Below are 17,978 nucleotides of genomic sequence, written 5' to 3'. Positions count from 1 at the left end.
TGGCCCAGCTCCAGCCATTGCAGCAAATTGGGGAGTGAATCAGTGGATGGAATACCTCTCTGTAATTCTGCCTCTCAAATAAATAAATAAAACTTAAAAAAAGAAAACACGAGATCTCAAGGAGCAGAGCCCCGTGTCCTGAGTGTGGATAGTTCAGAAGGTGATCCCAGGGTCCAGGGCAAGCACCAGGGCATCTCAGAGCACAAAGAACCCAGGCCCAGCATTTATATCTGACCTGTGATCCTGTGCATTCCAGGACAGCACAGCAGGAGCCTCAGGGTTAAGTAGGGCTGGCCCTGGGATCACACCACAGGGGGTTTACTTCTGTGTGGACCAACCATACCTAGCATGGACATATGGAACTCAGTGGATGGTTCTCTGATCCTTCCCACGGTCTACACCAAGGTTCTTAGACAGCTGTGGGTAGGATACTCCACACCTTTATTGACATTTCTGAGTCCCTCATAGATCTCAAATTTTTCCATTTGTCCTGAGGGATATTTGGATTCCTGGTCAAGAGCCCAATGATTAATGTTATTCAATCATGATTATTGGGTTTGTAGAGAGACATATGAGCCCTTTAAAGGGGAAAATGGGTTTTTACATGTTTTCAAATTAGGAATGAAAAATCTGCTACAACATCATACAGGGAACCTAATCATGGTGTACCTATTGGAGACACTTACAAGGCAGTGGAGAGCCCAGTAATGCCTGTTTGCTGGACACGCTGAATGACCACTGGATGAAAATCAGCAAAAGAATCCATGGCACTGCCACTTTCTGGTTACACAGTGACTTGTAATTAAAGATACCCATGAAAACTGAGTTGATATCTATAGACTCCCACACTCAGGAAGGGCCAGGCCTAGAGGGGTTGTGTTCAGCCCCACTTTATGGCCTCTCTCAGGGAAACAGAAAGAAGCTCCCTAAGGAAAGTGCCATCTCCAGGCTCAGTTCCAGAAACTGGCTCATGGTGCCCATGTCTGAAGGTTTAAAAGCAGCTCCCATGCATAGACAGTTAAGAGATAGAGATGACAAAAGGGGAGCAGGAAGGACCTGGACTTGTGGGGAAAGGATGAGTGTCCTTGGGCAGTATGAGAAACATGCACTAACTGTGCAGGGAAGGCCTCTGCTGTGTACCCACCATCAGGGAGTCCTGATCCACCTTTCCTTGTTGTCCTCACCCCCTGATGTCAGGGCAAGGATTAGCAGCCCAGAGAGCATTCTCTGTGTAACTTGCTTTATTCAAGTAAACAAACAATGCTCCTAAGGAATGGTCCCCATCCCACCCTCTAAGCCAACCCTGCCCTCCCTCTTTGGGAACCAGCAGGTGCAGCATTGGGTAAACAAGAGTCTCTGGTGCCTTGTGGTTCAGGATACAGTAAAGGTCTATGTCCTTTAGGCTGCACCTAGAGGGGTGACTCCCCAAAGCCTGCACATTCCCTCCTGGACTCAGTGCTGCTGTCCTCTTCCTCTTGGTGACCAAAGAGTCACATTTCCTCTTCTGAGCCTGGGAGTGTCCAACAGACACAAGAACTGGAGCCTGCTCTCCAGAGCCTTGAAGCCAGGCTCAGGGCAGAGCTTCTTTTTGGTAGGGGCTGGGCCTCCCTGGAGAGCTCGCTTCATGTACTTGATAGCAGATGGGGGAGAACCACTTCCATGGTTAGAGAGGGATTTTGGTGCTCTGCAAGGATTCCCAGCTCCAAGGCAGGGAAGAGGACTGGCTCTGGACAAACCTCAAGGGCAGCAGGTGGTGCTGGGAGGCCAGGAGGAAGGAGAGGCTGGGAAGTTCCTCCTTGTTCTCACTGGAGATGCCCACTGGTCGTGGGTTATCAGCCAAGGATTCTCTTCTGAAACTGTTGGCTTTCTTGGGCCCCCTTGGGGAGGGGGCTCCGTGGCCATGGGGAGAAGTAGGCTTAATGTCCTCCAGTAAGGGATACTTCTGGTGCCCAGAGAAGACAGCATTGTCCTTAGGCCTGGATAGGTGAGTGTCTGGGTCCATGTGTCTCTGAGGGTCCCAGGAAGACATCCATTGGGAGGAGGTCTCAGCACTGACCCCAAGGTGGGGTCCATGGTCATCTCTCTCTGCACCTTGATGGGCTACAGACTCAGAAGGACTGGGGTCCAACAGGGGTGCACTGTAACTGGGGGTTGTCCCCACAGTCTCATCTCCATTCAAGGGTGAGAGGTTCTTCTCCACCACCTGCAGGTGGAAATGGGCACTTAGTGGCTCTGTCCCAGGTGTGAAGAGGACCATGGGATTCAGAACAGGGAATTTGAGAGGAGGAAGGAAGGCCAGAATCACTGAGATGGTTTCACAGAAGGAGACGGTGGCTCTGCCACTACCTTGCTGAGCCTTGTTCCAGCTCTGCACCCTTACCTGTTCCTAGTTCTCTTGTTTCCTTCCTATGTGTCTGCACCTGCATGCTACATACACAACTCCAAGAATCCAGGCATCCACAGCAGGGTAGGGGGATACATAATCTCTGGATCTACTGCACTGGAGTCCCTTCCTGCTCCAGTCTACCCAGGTGGTTATGGTCCAGATCTTACAAGTCCTAGAACTGTACAGCCCACCTTGGTGACAGAGTTCTCCTGGGAGCACAGCTTGTCATTGTAACTCAGGAGCTCTGGGTCTGGACATATCCCTTTCTCCTGCTAGGGATCCAGGATTCTGTCCTCTTCTGGGTGTCCACTGGGCTGCCCTGAGGCTGAGGGCAACAGCCCCAGCAATGTGTCCATGATGTCCATGTACTCCCTCATGGCCTCTGGTGGGATCTCCTTGGATGCCTTGTCTGAGACTGCTGGTGTTTTTGTGCCAAGGGACTGGCAGGCGGGGCCTTGGAGCTGGCTTTCCTTGGAACACAATCTATTGGAGGGAAATATGGCATGAGGACAGGAACTCTGGCTCCACATCAGCTACAGTAGGGAGGGCAATTGTTGGGGACATGAGATTGTCGGGCTCCTCCAGGGCAACATGTCCACAGCACCCACAGCAGGCAGAGATGGAACATATGAGACAGTCACCAACATTCTGTTTTCTCCCTTAGACTTAGAGAATAAGTGTTGGGTCTTTGAACAGAGGCATTACAAATGTGGCCACATCAATACCCAGGTCATGACCAGAAGCATTGGGGAACCTAGGCTCTCAGTGGGACATTCTGTGTGAACATCATTTTCTCTTGAAGGAAAAGGCACAGATAGGGGAGCAAAGCAATCCTAGGGTTCCCTTTGCCTCTGCAATGATCTGTATGATGGCATGGGAAGCTGAACCTGGCTGCTGGACAACCACAAGGGCTGCAGGCCTTTGAGGAATCAGCTGCAGTGGGGCAGGTGGCAGCTGGCACAGGTTCCCCTTCATCCACCCCAGCTTCTGAATCTGCATCTCTTCCTGTACCTCAAACTCCATGAACTGGGACAGAGGAAAACACAGGTCAAACTCCGAGTGATCAAGGCTCTGACTCAGCACTAGGCAGCAACTAATGGCAGAGAGAGATGGAAAAGGGCCTTGGGGTCAGCCAGGCCATGCTCTGGTCCAGTTCCAGGAGAGACACATGTTATAGGAACGGTCTACTCAAAGGTGGTGTGATGTGGGCTCTCAGGGCTCCAACAGACATAGGTAAGAAAGGCAGGGCTAAGCTGATGCCCACAAGGCTTGCCCATCCTTAGCCCAGGACCATGAGAAGGGCTGGTGCCAGAGGCTGGTCAGCACCTGATTTCTTACAGACTATTCCTTGTTCCTGGCCCAGGATTACAGATCCTGAGACTGTGATTGTGAGTCCTTTTGCAAGGACTGGGAGATGAGGATCTCGGGAAGGGTGGGAGAATGGGGAAGCTTAGCCAAGAGGTGGGGTATTTCCTCTAAGAGCTGTGCGTTTAAACACAATAGTGGGCCAGTGCCATGGCTCAATAGGCTAATCCTCCGCCTGCGGCGCCAGCACACCAGGTTCTAGTCCTGGTCGGGGCGCCGGATTCTGTCCCAATTGCCCCTCTTCCAGGCCAGCTCTCTGCTGTGGTCCGGTCCTTGGGCCCTGCACCCCATGGGAGACCAGGAGAAGCACCTGGCTCCTGCTTTTGGATCAGCGCGGGGCGCCGGCTGCAGCGTGCTGGCCATGGCGGCCACTGGAGGGTGAACCAACGGCAAAAGGAAGACCTCTCTCTCTCTCTCTCTCTCTCTCTCACTGTCCACTCTGCCTGTCAAAAAAAAAAAAAAACAACAACAACCAGGACTGACTCCTCAGCAGTTCTGCACCCCTCACCCCTCAGTACTCAGCAGCAGGTCAGGAGAGTCTTGCAGAAGCAGTGCCTACACCCCAAGGATCCAGATAAAGCCTCAAGGTTCATAATACTGTGCCCTCATCTCTTCCTAAGGTTTCATTAATGGGCACTTCTATAAAGATACAACCCTTTCTTTTCACCCTAGCACAAGTAGATAAAAACACAGGACAGCAGTCTCTCCCCAGGGAGGGCTCTGCAAACTATGAGGATGATTTTGAAACTCCTGCTCAGTGGGCAGAGCTTCCCCTAAAAGGGCCACCTCCAAAACCACATGGCACATGTGGGCTGCCCCGGCTGCAGGGCCTTGGTGGTCCCTGTAGCCACTCAGGAAGCTGTTTCCAGGGAACGGGACTCTAATTAGATGTTGAATTTCCTGTGCTTGCCACAGACAGTAATGGCTGCAGAGGGTTTGAAAAGGGCCAGGGGATGGTGAGTGACAATGCTGTCAGGGGATGTCTCCAAGAATTTCATAGTTACTAGCAGATCAGGTCAGAATTGGTTGAGGGAAATGGAGACCAGCTGGGATCCTTCTCTGTTATGCTCTCAATGGAGGAAAGTGGAGACCCAAGAAGAAGCAGATGTGAGCCAGGCAGCAGGTGGGACAATGTTGGCTGGAGCCAATCCTTGTCTAGAATCCACGTGCACCCTAGCCAATAACAACGTACACATGTACCTCCCGACTGGGACTCGTCCTCACATTGAACAATAACCTTCCTACGTGTCTGCTACTCTGCTTCCTTTCTTGAAAGGGAAAACAGGTGGTTATTGTGGCAGGGTGGGTAAACTCCCATTCGGGACACCTGCATCCCATATCAGAGTGCTGATTCAAGTCCAGGCTACACTGCACTGCCAGTTGAGCTTTCTGCTAATGCACCTCGGAGGCAGCAGATGATGCCCCAAGTACTTGGACACCTGCCTAACACGTGGGAGACCCAGGCAGAGTTCTGGAATCCTGGCTTTTGCCTGGCCTAGCCCTATTATAGGCCACAGATGAAGGAGCTCTCTGTCCATCTCTGTATTTTATCTGTCATGCCATTTAAGTAAATAAAATAAATTTTTACAGAACAAAGAGGAAGAGGAAAGAAAACTAGCCTTCATTTAACCTTTCTCTGGAAAACCAACCATGCTGCTTAGCTGTGCCAGTCCATGAAGTACAGGTGAGCAATATGAGCACAGTGTTCATCTTTTTGGCAAGTCCTGGGCTGAGGGCAAACCATGAGACGAGAAGGGAATGAGTACTTGAGATTCAACTACAGGAGAACAATGCAGAATAAGTCAGGGAATCCCAAGTTTCCTGTTGGTTGAACTAAATGGCAACACTGTCCTTGTTGAATCCAAGACAACATCTTTTTACCAGGATTAAATGAAGCCATCACTGTGCAGGAACAAGCAGGGAGGCTGTGAGTGGTGGAGGCTGGGGTAAGCTTCTGCCTCGCACGTGAGAGGATATCTCATTGCAGATTTGGTAAAGAGCAGCCACTCCATTGAGCAGTTTCATGGCGAGGTCCCCATCTCTTGCTATCTAGGAAACCCAGTCAGAACCCTCAGAACCATTTCAAGGTCCATCTCCATAAAGCCAAAGAAAGGACAGGGCCCAGGTGTGCCTGAACTCTCTGCCTCCACCACAATCCCCATCCTTCCCTCTGCAAACCCATGCTTGCGTGACCTGGCCCCAGCCAGAGAGATTCTAGATTCTAGAAAGAATCAACCCATCTGCTCCCATCTCTTCTCCTGATCAGCACATTTCCCCTGAGGCATCTGGATCCACCTCTAAAAGGCCCTTCTCTACTGTCAGCAGTGTCAGTTCAACCTGGGCTTCCACAAGGGCAGTGGGAGGTAGGGCAGAACCAACCTTAAGTTCTCTTGAAATTAAACAGCGGCAACACAGCTGATGCGTGGCTCTTTAGGCAATTCAAAAGTTGTTCCTCAGATTCCCAGCACAAAGACTGTAATTGATGTACCCCCTTTTCCTGCTTATATCAATAAACATACTTCTGTTTCTCACTGGCTCTACTTTCCACCTGTGCAGGTAAGTCTCTTGAGCTACATTCAACAGTGGCCGTCATTTCTGATCAAATTTCAGTGCACATGGTGTGAGGACAGGCTTGCTTAGGAAGACTAGGGGAACTCACGTTAAATAAGATCATAAGGCCATCAAGGAGGGAGGTACCTTTCTCCGAAGGGAGGAAGGAACCTCCACTGTGATAAGGCCTTGACTAAACAAGTTCAGAGTCGGTGAACTCAAGGGGCTTCCATAGCCTAGACAGCTCATGGCAAGAGCCTTGGGTGATTGCTGACACCATAAATAAGAGTGCCAATTGTTAAATCTACAACGGGAGTCACTGGGTACATGCTCCCCACGTAGGATCTCTGTCCTTAATGTGTTTTACTATGAAACTTAAAAACACTACTAGTCGAACAATACCCTATACCTTGTGCGGTTGTGTGAGGGCAGCCTGTTGAAATCCTTGTTTAGTATATATTAAGTTGATCTTCTGTATATGAAGGTAATTGAAAATGAAACTCGATGAAGGGCGGGATGGGAGAGGGTGTGGGAGAGGGGAGGACCGCGGGAGGGAGGGAGGTTGTGGTGGGGAAAGCCACAACAATACAGAAGTTGCACTTTGTAAATTCACATTTATTAAATAATAAACAGAATTAAAAAAAAATAAGATCATCTCAACAGATGAGTGGGTTGGGGTAATGTGTGTGCATTTCTTCACGAAGGATTCCGTCTTGTATCTCCAAGTGCTATCTGCTGCTGGAGTCTGCATTCTCCAGAGGATAGTTTGAGTTTTGATAGCCTTTGCTGGAGAGCCACCGTCCATCAAAGGCCAATACCCAGATACGTGACTAACCCAGATACCACCTCCTCCTTTTTTTTGTGCACTTGCAGCATTTATTTGTTGTTAAATTTTGTCTCCTTTTAATGATTTTCATTTAATATTGTAACATGCAAAATGTTCATGTATTTCAAAACTTGAATGGGAAATGTAGGGATGGGTCTTTCTCTCACCAAACTGCCCTGACCACCAATTTCCTTTTCCAGAGGAAATCATTGTGATGTGTACATTTTTGAGTAAAAGCATCTAGGTAGTATTTTTGCTTTCTTTTAGGCTCTTGTTAATAGTTTTTCTGGTATGTAGAATGAATGTTTGTAACTTGTGTGGTTATTTTATTTTAGGCTCACACATATTCCAAGTACCCTGCGGCAGGCATTTGGCCTAGTGGTTAAGAGGTTTATATCCCTTATGGCTCTGTGTCTCCTCCCAGCTTTCTGTTAATGTGCATAGATGCAGCAGGCAATGGCTCAAGTAGCTGGGTCTGTGCCATCAATGGGGGAGGCCTGTATTGAATTACAGGTTCCCAGCTTCTGCCTGGCCCAACCCTGGTATTTGAGGACATGTGGAGGAGTGAATCAGCAGGAAGGATCTCTGCCTGCCTTTCTGCTTCACACACACACACACACACACATATATACACACATGCACACACACATACAGGCACATACATACACACACAAACACACATACATACATACACACATACACAGACACACATACATACACATACACAAATATACACATACACACATACATACACACACACAGAATTGGGTGGCCAGATTTATCAAATAAAAATAAATGATGCCCAGTTGAATTTGAATTTCAGACAAATGAAATGAATTTAAAATATATTTGTTTTCTGTGCACTATTTTGGATATTATTTTAGTAAAAACTTGTTCATTATTTATCTGAAGTTTACATGTTATTGGCATCCTGCATTTTATCTAACAGTTTTACCTACAAATCATAACTTATTCAAAACAGATGAGTACTTCAGAGGATAGCAACAAAATCCCAGAAGACACTCATCACTCTGTGCTAGTGCAGCAGTGTCGCACCTGCAGATGGGAGTGTGTCTGCAGTAAGTTTCAGGAGTTCAGTCCCTCACTGTGAACAGTAACTGCAACAGACCTCTGTTGATATTTAAGAAGCTTCTGAACTCATGTTAAGACATTCAGGCGTTACAGAGAAGAATTAGAAGAAAATGAACAAGGAGCCCCACTGAAGAGAGAGGCAGTGCCCTCCAAGGACAGAATGGAGGGTTTTCTCCCAACTCTGTCCCAGGGTGAGTCATTTCTCAAGCCCTGTCCAGTTTCATCATTGTTTCCATGTTTTCTCCCAATTCTAAACCTAAGTGATCAAGCCACTATTTCTGTCAAGTACTAACAGTGTTGGTCAGGTCACTGTGCAGGAAGGGAGGAGAACCGCAGTGACTTCCAGCCAGAGCATTGCTCAAGCCTTCAGTCCTCTGTGTCATGAGATGCATACTTATATGCACCTGTGTTTATCCTCTCGGCAAGGCGCTCCGTGCAACCACGTCAAGGTGGGAGTTCAGGAGAATAAATGTGAGCAATTTAAGCATGATCATGGTGAATGAAAAAAATAACACTGGAAGTGCGGCTTGTAAAACTGAAATGATTTTGAGACTTTTCTCAGGACTTTGTTTTTATCAGGGGCAACCTTACAAGGTGTTCAAGCAATAACTTCATAATCCAGGGATGTCGATGCCAGTTACTGTACTCAAACACTTGAAAGGCATGGTTCATTGTTGCAAAGAGTATTCCTTCACTACGTAAGTGGCTCAGAGGTCAAGTGTTAATCAGAGAGGTAACAGAATGTTTAAATGAAAATATTAATGAGTTGATATTTATTGGAAATCTGTATATTAAATAAATTTAGCTTGTAGACTTAATGCCATACGACAGAACTTAGGAATGGACTCAGAAGCCTGAACCTGTTTCCCAGGTCTAGAAGTCTGTGTCGGACTGTTCTTTACTGGAACCTCAGATGCGCTAGGAAGAAAGGACGTAGTATTTCTGGAAGGCATTGTCAAGAATCCAAGATCTGCAGTCCAAAGAGGACACAAGCGCGCGACCCAACTGCAGGACACTTTGCTTTAGGGTGCAGTGCCGTGAAGTCTTTCACCGAGAGTTCAAGTGCGTGGACGGCAGGTTTGCACACAGAAACTCAAGAGTGGTCGTTTCAGACGCACTCGGTTAAAGGAGAAACGGTCACGGGGCCCCTCTGGCGGGCGCATTAACCCGCCAGAGGGCCCTCGCGGGCTCCCCGGACCACTCAGCACTTCGCTCTCCCGGCCGACTTCCCAGAATCCCTCAGCGCGCGCCCCGCGGGCATGCGCTGTTCCGGGGGGCGGGGTCTCGGCCTGCAGGCGTCGCCCTTCTACGTCTCCCAGAGTCCGTTGCGGGAGGTCGCATCTAGAAGCCGCGCAGGCTCGGGGAAGAGCGTGCGGCCAACGGTCGTCGCTCCAATGGCGGCGTCCCGGGTCCGTTACCCAGGGGAAAGGTAGTAGATCCCGAGACCTGCCATGTGCCCAGCAGTTACTGCACGTGCCCGTAGGTCCCGCTCTGGGGCGCTCGCACCCTCGGTCTGTGCGGCAGACGCTGCCCTGTGCGGCCCAGCGCCCTCCGTGCGCAGCTCAGCGGCGCGAGCGTTTACACCGCGGACATGGGCCCGCACTACCCCCGGGCGCCCCCCGGGGGGCGATGCCTGAACGTGACGTGAGGGGCCTTCATCCCGCAGGGGACCCTCCGTGTGTCCCGTCACTGTCTCTTACACTCATAATAAGGCAGAGGCTGGGCAGACTTCCTCGGGATTGGAAAATCCTGCGCCTGTCCGGTACCGACAGGCTCCTGTTGGAACTGTTTCCAGTTCTTACGTACAGCCTGTGGCACTTAGGAATGTTGTGAGCAGACAGAACAAAGCAGTACTTGTGTTTTTCTTACGGTCGAGTCGTGTCAGTAATGCGAATGCCTCGGCTCATTTTAATAATAAGTTTGTGTTCCTAATTCCTAGTTGGATGTCATGATTGACTTGTCAGCTTAGGTTGGCTTTTCGTCACTAATCAGATGCCCCAAATACTTTACTTCCCTGTGCACACATTGAAGGTTATGTCCAGAAACTTGCAGCGCCCCTCTCTACCAAAAAGTTAAGCAGCTCCATAGTGGCCATCTGCTTTTTTCTCTTGAGATCAGGAGGTCGTCTACATATTGTAACAGAGTTCAGGTGCAGGGATATATATACCAGCTTGCAAGAAATCATTAAAACATTAAAAATTATCTTTTTAAAAAACTTAGCCAAAAAAGTTTTATGCCTCCATGAACCCTTGGGACAATACAGTCATCTATATCTATATCTATCTATCTATCTATCTATTTTTTTTAACCATATGAGGATTTTCTTATTTCTTTGGGTCCAATGAGCAGGCCCAGAAAACATCCTTTAGGTCAACCAACCTAAACCATTTGTGGTCCTGGAAAATTTTACTGAGGAGGGTGGAAAGGTTGGGTACCACAGGGAGACAAACCTGTACAATTTAAGTTGATGGCTCTGTACTAGTCCTGTAGTAGTCTATAAGACCCATCGGATTTATTTACTGGAAGAACTGGAGTGTTATACAGGGACATACAGGGTTTTAGGCTGTAGTCCCTTTCTTCCTTCATTAGAAATAGGATGTTGTCTTTCATGAACTATTTCATGAAATAGTTCTCTATTTCATGAATAGCCCTCTATTTCCCTCTTCTGCCCATACGGATGGTCAATATGTTTTTTTCTCCTCTAAGGAAATTCATTAGGACTGTTAGCTGTACAGTATCCACTGCAATCCCAGTCCTAATTTGATAATTAGATCTCAGCATATGAGGTTGAGTCCCACCTCCAGAACATACAGGAAGGATCCTTCAGTTTGCCCAACACTAATTATGCTCTTTGGTTGGCAGGTGAGGGAATACTAGGCTGCCCAGGAATCTACCAGGAACATTAAAAGATTGCATGTGAGTATTTTTGGTGTTTTGTGTGTGAGACCCAACTGCTCATATTATTTGAGAGAGCCTGTGTGTAAGGTTTTCAATGTGTGTATATGGTCAGTGGGTCTTTTGCTCATGTTTGTATTCAGGTGCATGCTTTGAGTGTATATATATTTGTAGGAATTGTGTATGGGAAGTCAGAGCAAGTAGGGCTTTGTAAAAATTTAGGTAGGAATAGATACTTTTATGCTTTAGGGTGTATGTGTATCCAGGATATACCTGAGTGTGTGTTTTGCAGAAAACACAGTGTAGATCTATTGGTATATTTCAGGTAGAAGAGCCCTGCTTGGAAAGCAGGCGGATTGTGTGCACATATTAACATGATATGATACAGGTATGCTTGAGGTTGCTGATAGCAGCTTGGTGCATATCTCTTGCCACCTTCATGTTCATTGGCTTAGGGTTGGTGTTTAAATTAGTCATAGTAGGATATTTATGCCAAGTAAACACCATGAATCAAAGCTTTACTTCTAATCCCAATTCTTTTTAAACCATTCAAAACAATTGAAAGGGAGAGAGAGAATCCTTCCAAACTCCTTTGATGAGGCCAGCATCACCTTAATTCCAAAACCAGAAAAAGATAAAGAAAGAGTACTATATTCAGGGATGAGATACAGGTAAAAGTTAGCAAGGAAGCAGTGTTTCTTTTCACACAAATGAAAAAGCATACAAGGAGGAGTGTAGGATGCTTGAGAGAGCCGCACTCAATGAGGTTCAGGGCTGTCATATTTTATGATCTAGAGTCTTACTGGGTTGGGCTTATTTGAATATTCACAAGGGATGGAGTTTGGGGTGGGGTTTGAGTACTGCCTATTTCCTTACTCTTTGCAAAATTCAAATGTGTCATGGTTTCAGGTTCATGATGGGAGTAGGAAAATCAACAACAATAATTTTATTATAATGACACTTTAATGAGCTTAATTCCATAGTGGGGATACTGTCTGTAGCCACAGTGGTTATTTTTGACTGATGCTGCTTCTGGTTTCCTAGAAGCTGTGGTTTTTCTTAGCATGGAAAGGAGGTGGGGTTTTGGGCAGCACCATGGGCTACAGTGAGGTGCTGGTGATGGGAGATCCTCCTTGCTCACTGCCTCCTTACCTACTGCAAGTAGAAAGCAGTCACCACCTGCACTAACTGTATTATTTGTGTTACTGCTCTCTCAGTTTCCACATCTGGGCAGGTCAGGGGACTAGTAATACTGGGAAAGTGTCACATTCAAAGGGAACTGTTTCCATACACTAACTCAAGGGGACCAATACCCAGTTTCCTTTCGGAGCCTGTCTAGCATGAGTTAAGGTGATGGATAGGAGGAGCCTTAGCAGACTTTCTTGAGTTTCCTGGCAGTGTTTTATCTGAGCTTTTCTGAGGTGTCTCCCTTTAGGGTCGTTTGTTTCTTTCAGTCTTGTCTCAGCAGCTAAGATATCCAAGTTGCATGTAATTTTCAACTTACCTTAAAGCCTGGGGCACTTCAGCCACAACCTTTGAAACTATGTTTGTATAGTCCTGAGAAGACTGAATCTTGGAATCACTTCTCCTAATGGACATCCCCAGCCTTTTCAGTTTGGCAAGGGAAGGATTCTACTCGCCCAGTGAAGTTACCTACAGAACATTAGGGAGGTATATAAATTCCCCTGGAGCTCCAGGCATAACTGTGAAGTCTATCTGCTGTTCTTCTGAGGGAAGGTAAAAGTTCATATGCACTTCTTTGTCTAGTGGGGTTTGGGATACCTGTTCTGTATATTCTTTTCAAAGTGGTAAGTGCATTGTTTATACTATTTTATCAGGAATTCCCTTCATCCCTGGGCTTTAGATTACTTTAAGTAGCCAGGCATACATGGTATTTAGCATAATCACTGGAATAATGTGCATACTTATTGCCTTCCTGGCCTAACTTCCATTGTGTCCACCCTTCCTGAGACAGTGGTCCTTTGAAAACACTGTCCTTGGCTCCTTTGAGCCTGCCTGACAGTACTTAGGCTCACACTTGCAAAGGAGCAGGGAAGGAAGCAGAAGTGACTGGAGAGTCTCCTCTGCCGGAGCCACCCATTTTCTAAAAGCATCGCCTAGGTTGTTCCTCTTACTACTCAGAATCTCACTTTGGGTGTCCTCTGCATTGTACAACATCTGTTTCTTTAGGTTTTTCTCCATGATGTAGCAGACTGAGAATTTATTGTAGTTATTTTTGTTGCTAGCAGTTAGGAACCCTCTTTCCAGGTGGCCCTGTGTGCATGGACCCCTGAGAGGGCATACATGCAGTACTTACTGACTGTTAAAGTCTCCTGTTCCAGTGCCCTGGTTGTGGACATTGTTTCTGCCTGTTGTCCTGATGTCCCTAGAGGGAAACTCTTAGCTTCATGAGTTCCGTGTGAGAACATGATTGTGTATCCTATCCTTGCTGATCATTTACAATAAAATGGCTACCACCTACAAATAATATTTCTTCTGTGTAAGGTACAGGTTTATTTCTAAGATTTTTCAACCTTGATCACAAGATTACTTCAGAACAATCATGTTCTAGGGGGTCCTGAGAGACTGGCAGCAATGTGGCAGGGTTTAGAGTCTTGACAGGGATTCAGAGTGATGATTGTAGTGTTTTAGCATTCGGCAATAAAACATGATACTGCAGTATCTGGCCACCAGTCCATCAGTGGTACCCATTTGTTTCTAGAAATTTGCCTTCTGTGTGGGTTCCAGGCAGTGAAGTGTAGTCCCACAGTTTCTCTACTTTTGTAATCAGCAAGTAGTAACAAACATAAATTGAAAGAATTGTTACCATTCATCCAGCCTTACAAAAGATGCTTAAGGATGTGCTACACACAAAAACACGGAAAGATAGCCATCACTATGAAGGAATGTGAAGGCAGAAAATCCCCCAGTAGAAGTACAAAAGAAATCCGAAGTAAGCAATAGAAATTTCTATAGAAAAATGACAGGACCAAGTTGTTACTTATCAATAATCACTTTGAATGTAAGTGGCCTTAATTCTTGAGTTAAAAGATACAGACTGGCTGAATGGATTATAAAACAAGACCCATTTATTTGCTGCTTACAAGAAACACACATCACCAACAAAGATATACACAGACTGAAAGTGAAATTGAATCCGCAATAAAGACACTCCAAACAAAGAAAAGCCCAGGACCAGATGGCTTAACTGCTGAATTCTATCAGACATTTAAAGAACTAATTCCAGTTCTTCTAATGCTATTCAAAACAATTAAAAGGGAGGGAATCCTCCCAAACTCCTTCTATGAAGTGTGCATCACTTTAGTACCTAAACCTGAAGAAGATGCAACAGAGAAAGAGAACTATAAACCAATATCCCTGATGAGCATAGATGCAAAAATACTCAACAAAATATTAGCCAATCTAATATAACAACACACCAGAAAGATCATTCACCCAGACCAAGTGGGATTTATCCCTGGAATGCAAGGATGATTCAACATTCACAAATCAATCAATGTGATACATCACATTAACAAACTGAGGAACAAAAACCATATGATTATCTCAATAGATGCAGAGAAAGTGTTTGATAAAGACACAGTTACAGAGAGAGGGGGTGGAGAGGGAGAGACATACACACAGAGATATCTTCCATCTGCTGATTCACTCTCCAGACAGCTGCCCAGCTAAGTTTAGACCAGGCTGATGCCAGGAGCCTAGAGATAAGAGATACTATCAAAAAAATTTAAATAAATAAAAAGATGGCTCTTTTCTATCAACTAGCTCAACTAGTTCACTAGCCAAATGACTTCAATGGATATATGGAGCCAGACGAAAGCCAGGAGGCTGGTGCTCTATCCATGTCCCCATCATGGATTCAGGGACCCAAGCACTTGTGCTGTCTTCTGTTGCTTTCCTAGACAAATTAGCAGGTGGGTGTATTGGAAGTGGTACATTGGGACTCAAAGTGGTACTCATATGGGATGCCAGCATCACAGGTGGCAGACTAATCTGCTTTGCCACAATGACCTCCTCATAGAAAACACATTCAAAGAGGTAATAAAGGTTTAAAAGGGTGTGGCCTTTGAAGAGGGAGAGGATCCCAGTAGTTGCATGCACGGAGACTAGGTTTTGTGAAGATACAGAGATACTGCAGTCATCCACAAGCCATGGAGTGAGGCTTCAGTAGAAACCAGACTTGCTGACAACTTCTTTTGGGAATTCTGGCTTTCAGAACTATGAGAAAGAGAAGTTCCATTGGATGAGACACCTATTGTGTTATATGTTTTCCTATGTTGGCCCTAGCAAACTAATGGCAATTTTGGTACTAAGGGTGGGATGGCATCTGCAAAATGTGGATGTGGCTTGGAACTTGGTACTATGTAGAGGTTAGAAGAGTTTTGAGGTGTGTGTTAGAAAAAAGGCAGAATTGCTTCAGAGACTATGGTGAAAATGTAGATGTTGAATGCTGGTGAGATCACTGACTTAGAATTCTTGCCATATAACTTTGCTGAATTATATTGTAGTCTTTTGTGGAATCTCTAACTGATTTAAGTGCTGAGTTTTCAGATGTGATTTCCACACATATGATGAAAATGTGGCCTGATTTCTCCTGCTGCCTAGTAAAATATGAGCAGGGAGAAAGAAATAGAAGGGATTGTCAAACTAACAGGAGTTGATATTTCAGGATGTGGAAAATTCTCAATCTGTTCACATCACAGAAAATGATAAAGTATTTTCTGTAGCGAGCATTGTGACTGTGAGTCATGGTACATCTCATCAGGAACTCTTCTGCCTGCGCCTGAGAGAGAACTATGTGGAGCGAAATAAAGGCAGACTTGTTGGATTTCATGAAGTCTAAAGCAAGGTATAATAAAGCAGTCCTAATGCTAATCTGAGTTATTGTTCAAGAAAAGGGGAAATTGTGACCCAGAAAGTTGTTTCAGAGATTGGCAAGGCTACCATTCTTGGGAGGAAAGTAGAAAATGTGTATTCTCAGTTTCCTTGTTCTAGGAGCTGCTACTTAGAACAATCCTGTTATCCCAGTGACCCCAGAAAATAGGGCTTCCATTGCAGTAGACTGTGAACACAGGGTATTGAGTCACAAATGATTGTTCTTGAGATCTAAAGTCTGATAGAATTTGCCTTGCTATGTTTTAGACTTGCTTATGATGAACCACTTTCTTTATTTTTTTGTGATGTCTCCATTTTGGAATGGGAAAATCTAGCCTATGCTTGTCTATCATTGTATTTGGAAGCAGATAACATGCCTCATGTCACAGGATCACAGTTAGAGAAGTTTATCAAAAGGTGATAGTAACTGGATTCTCACTTTTGATTTAGGGATTTACAAGAGATTATAGGTTTTCTTTTCTTTTTTTTTTTAAATTTGGCAGATAGAGTTAGACAGTGAGAGAGAGAGACAGAAAGAAAGGTCTTCCTTCCATTGGTTCACCCCCCAAATGGCCACTATGGCTGGTGCGCTGCGCCAATCCGAAGCCAGGAGCCAGGTGCTTCCTCCTGGTCTCCCATGCGGGTACAGGGGCCCAAACACTTCGGCCATCCTCCACTGCCTTCCCGGGCCACAGCAGAGAGCTGGACTGGAAGAGGAGCAACTGGGACTAGAACCCAGCGCCCATATGGGATGTCAGTGCCGCAAGGTGGAGGATTAACCTTAGTGAGCCATGGCGCCGGCTCCAGATTTTCATCTGATATAGAAATGGGTTAGTGGATATTGCAGCTGTTGGAATATTGTGAATGCATTTTGTATGTGCAAAGGATACAAACTTTGGTGTAAAAACTTTTGAAATTCATGCGTTTTTTTTTTCTGTAATGAGCATCTATTGTATACTTGGATTTCAAAACATGTTTGCACCAAAATAAACTTTTAATTCCATTTCCCCATAATCTTTATAAAGTATCCTCATATACAGAAGGGCTCAGTGGTTAGAGAGAACTGACTGTTATACAAGAGGAAGTGGAAAGGGACCAGTGTTGTGGCATAGCAGTTAAGCTGTGTATGTGATGCCAGGAAAGGCCTGAACATTGGTTTGAGTACCAACTGCTCCACTTCTGATACAGCTCCCTGCTAAGCAGCGTGGGAAAGCAGCAAAAGTTGGTCCAAGTGCTTAGAGAGCACATGAGAGATCATCAAGAAGTTCAAATAAATAAATTGTATCTGCAAAAAATGAAAAAAAGTAGAAGAAATATTAAGTGTGTATATATATATATACATATATATATAAAGTCTCTCTCTCTCTCTCTCTCTCTCTCTATATATATATATATATATATATATATATAAAGTCTTTATATATATAAAGTCTTTATTTGAAAGGCAGAATTACAGAGAGGTAGAGGGATAGAGGAAGAGAGAGAGAGAGATGGAGAGAGTGATCTTTCATCCACTCATTCACTCCCAAATGGCTGCAATGGTTGGGATTGGGCCAGGCTAGAACCAGGACCTCTTTCTAGGTTTCCCATGTGGGTGAAGGGGCCCAAGCACTTGGGCTATCCTTCACTGCTTTCCCAGGCACATGGGAGCTGGATCAGAGTGGTGAGCTAGGACATGAATCAATGGCCATATGGGATGCTGGCATCACAGGCTAAACCCATTATGCTACAGTACTGGCACAATCAGTACATTGGCATTGTCTGGCAAATTTTATGGAGCTGTAAAGAGGAAAAAAGAGGTCAGATAACATGGTGATTATGTACCTGAGTTTTCCTCCTAATACTGCTTCCCCATTCTTAGCTACATGACCTTAGGAAAGGGACTAAATCTGTCTTTCTGTGTCCTCAGGTAAGAGGAGATAAGATAATTATGTCTAAATCACATAACTCATTGTGATAACTAAAAAT

At 45.6% G+C, this 17,978-nt stretch overlaps 1 pseudogene; it reads left to right on the top strand.

Moving 5' to 3' along the window:
- LOC133754733 (F-box/WD repeat-containing protein 12-like) overlaps nucleotides 1-17,978 on the top strand; it is a 177,697-nt pseudogene that overhangs the window by 59,509 nt on the left and 100,210 nt on the right.

Source organism: Lepus europaeus, unplaced genomic scaffold, assembly GCF_033115175.1.
Source record: "Lepus europaeus isolate LE1 unplaced genomic scaffold, mLepTim1.pri SCAFFOLD_29, whole genome shotgun sequence".
Classification (NCBI taxonomy): Eukaryota; Metazoa; Chordata; class Mammalia; order Lagomorpha; family Leporidae; genus Lepus; species Lepus europaeus.
This window is presented reverse-complemented; position numbering and strand designations above follow the sequence as displayed.